Source organism: Nannospalax galili, unplaced genomic scaffold (genome assembly GCF_000622305.1).
Source record: "Nannospalax galili isolate Female #2095 unplaced genomic scaffold, S.galili_v1.0 scaffold593, whole genome shotgun sequence".
NCBI lineage: Eukaryota > Metazoa > Chordata > Mammalia > Rodentia > Spalacidae > Nannospalax > Nannospalax galili.
This window is the reverse complement of record NW_008332686.1, coordinates 1271825-1275030: the sequence shown is the minus strand read 5'-3', so window position 1 is coordinate 1275030 and position 3206 is coordinate 1271825.

Below are 3206 nucleotides of genomic sequence, written 5' to 3'. Positions count from 1 at the left end.
AAAGAAATCCACATGACCAAACTAAAATAAAAAAATAAAAAAATAAAATATTATGAAATAAAAAACATGTCCTCACCAAATCCTCCAGCCCTATAGAAATGTTCTACCATGAGAATTATTCAGATGAACTGCAGGGCATGGAATAAGAACAATCATAAACATCATTAAACAGATTCAAAGAAAATATAAACAACTCAAAGGATTTAATGAGGAGAGTAATAAACTTTAAATTGAAGCTCAAGAAAATACAAATATATGGATGAATGAAGTGAAAATTCGGGATTTTAAAAGTTAATTCATGAAAGAGAATTATTGAAAGAAACTCAGGCTAAAATAAAGATGCAATTGAAAAATTCAGTTAGCTATTTTGAAATGACATGAGAAATTCTCACTAACAGAATGAATGAAATGGAAATAAGAATATCACTGGGTGATAAAGATGAAAAGTTGGACTACCCAAGAAATTAATTTAAATAATTTAAAAAATACAGGAACGGAATTTGCAGGAATATGGGACACCCTAAAAAGACCACATTTACACATCATAGCCATTTGTGTTTTCGTTTTGAGAACTTCTTTTAAGTTTCACTTTTTATTTTAAATTAGGATGCTTGTTTTCTTGATATTTAGTTTCTGATTTAGTTGTATATTCTAGTCACCAACCATGTGTCAGAGTTACAACTAGCAAAGATTATCTCTCATTCTCTGGGCTGCATCTTCACTTGACTGACAGTGTCTACTGCTATAAAGAAGCTTCTTAGTTTCATGAGAAGTCATTTACTAGGGGTGAGTAGAACACATTCTGTACAGAATAAGAGATGGCTGAAGTACTTGGGCTAAAAGTTAGGATTGGGCCAAGAGTATCTAGGAGAGCGGTGGTGTGAGGCCCTTTAACCAAAGCCAAAAATACAGGATAATTCACTAGTTGCTAAAATATAATTTTGGGGGGTTGGAGAAACAGATAAAAACTTAAGTTTAGTTCTCTGCACCCACATACCAGCTGATAAATGCCTTTACTGGCAGCTCTAATGATTCCTATTCTCCCTTCTGGCCTCTGTGGGTAGTGTACAGATGTGGTTTACATAGATAAAAACAGGCAAGCAATTATATACATAAAATAAAAGTGAAATTAAAACTTGCATTGTAGATGTATCTTAATACACACACACACACACATATATATATATTTAATATGGGAGTTGGAGAGATAGCACAGTTATTACGAATGCCTACTGCGCTGCAGAGCACCCAAGTTTACCACCCAGCACCTAAATAGACAGCTGAATATGCCTTGTTACTCTAGCTGCAGGGGACTCTGATGCATTTGGGTTCAATGAGCACCTGAACTCATGTTCACACAAGCCGGCCTCAACATATACACATGATTAAAAATAAAATAAATCTGAAAGATGTGTATATATGACAGACACATTTGTATGTTATATAAATATATATGGAATTTAAAATATTTATTTATTTATTATTTGGGCATGAAAGGGTTTGAGACAGGGTCTCCTTACAGCCCAAGTTGGTCTGGAACTTTCTATGTAGACCATGCTGGCGTAGATCTCAGAGAGATCTACCTTCCCACCAAGTGACAGGGTTAAAAGTATGCACCATCATGCCCAACTACATGAAATTTTAAAAAGAAGATTTATCAGAGGTACTCCATGGTTTAACAATGCTGCTTTGAGAAGACATGGGCTATTAGATGAAAATTAGTATCAGACAAATGTTACCTACTTACAAACTGTCATGGAGAACCCAGAGTCACCCGAAGCAATACAGATAGTGCCATTGTTCTTGTTGTCCACCGTAACTGGATAGCTCTATTGTTGAAGTCACCACTCAGCATACAGGACATTAATCTTGAAGTGAAGAGAAAATTCACTTGCTGCTAGCTCAAATTGTGCTGAAAGCTGCCATAGAGCTGGCTGGAGGAATGAAGATGACAATGGTCATACCCAGAACTGGTCCGTGGCAAAACTATTCATTGGATATTGCATTTCAAGCATGCTCCACAGGAGGAAATGCTTGATACTTCTACACTTGGCCAAAACCCAAAGTTAGGGAGGTCTCAGGCTCTGTGTGAATACCCTCTCTTGTTGTTTAACTTTTGTCAAACAGATTTCCAAATTTTCATGTTGATTTCCACAGATTTGTGCTGAACTCAGAAATGCACAAAGAGATCAAAGAAGCTTGTTTTATGCAGACATACTTCATTTTACTATGCTTGGCTTCAGTGTACTCTGAAAATCCGGGATTTTTCAAAGAACTTTTGTAATTTTATATAACAGTTCTTAATCATGTTTAGATCCCCCCCCATCCATGTCCCATAGCAGACACCCCCATCCCCCCCAGACCTCACATATTCTGCCAGATGTTTTTCAGTGTAAATTTGTCCACTGGCATCTAATCAGCCCAATCCAGAGGTCATATATAAAGCAGACTCTGCTTCATCCCTCACTACAATCAGTCTCCAATGATTTTTTTTTTCAGTGAGTAATGGTTATTGCAGAGCACTGTTCTGAAATGCTGTTGTCTGTATATGGCCTGGCTGTTGCACATTACCTTTGGTTTGCTTCACAAGGTAAAGTCAGTTAAAAATTCCAGCTTGGTTAAAGAAGAAGCTACTCAAATACAACCAATAGCTGAAGAGCTATTGGCAGTTAATAGTTGCAGGGGATGGGAGAATCCCTATTCTTTGGAGGTGATGTGGTCACTTAGATTGTTCATTCTTCAGAGTATGGCCGCATAACAATTCACATATGAGCAGAACTATTTCTACTCATAGTGTTAAAATAAGAATAAATATAAATAAATAAATAATATAATATAATAAAAAATAAGAAAAGCAAAAGAACATGACATTGGTAGGGAGGTGTGTTGTGGAGTCCTAGCAGGAGTTGGAGGGGTCGAGTTTAAGTGGACCTGATCAAGATAAATTGTTTCCTTGTGTCAAATTTTTAAAGGATGATAAGAATGTACATCTCATAATCCCAGTTACTTATCATTCTACTTTAAGTATACTACCAGCACAGAAGCTCCAGGCTATGTTACACTGGCACTCTGAGGAACATCCCTTGAACTCTCTTGTTCTTACTCCACAGAACAAATAAGGAGGGACTGCAGCAACTGAAAAATTTAAGGAGTAAAGTGATCGATACATTTCAGGTTTTTTTTTGTTTTTGTTTTTGTTTTTTTTT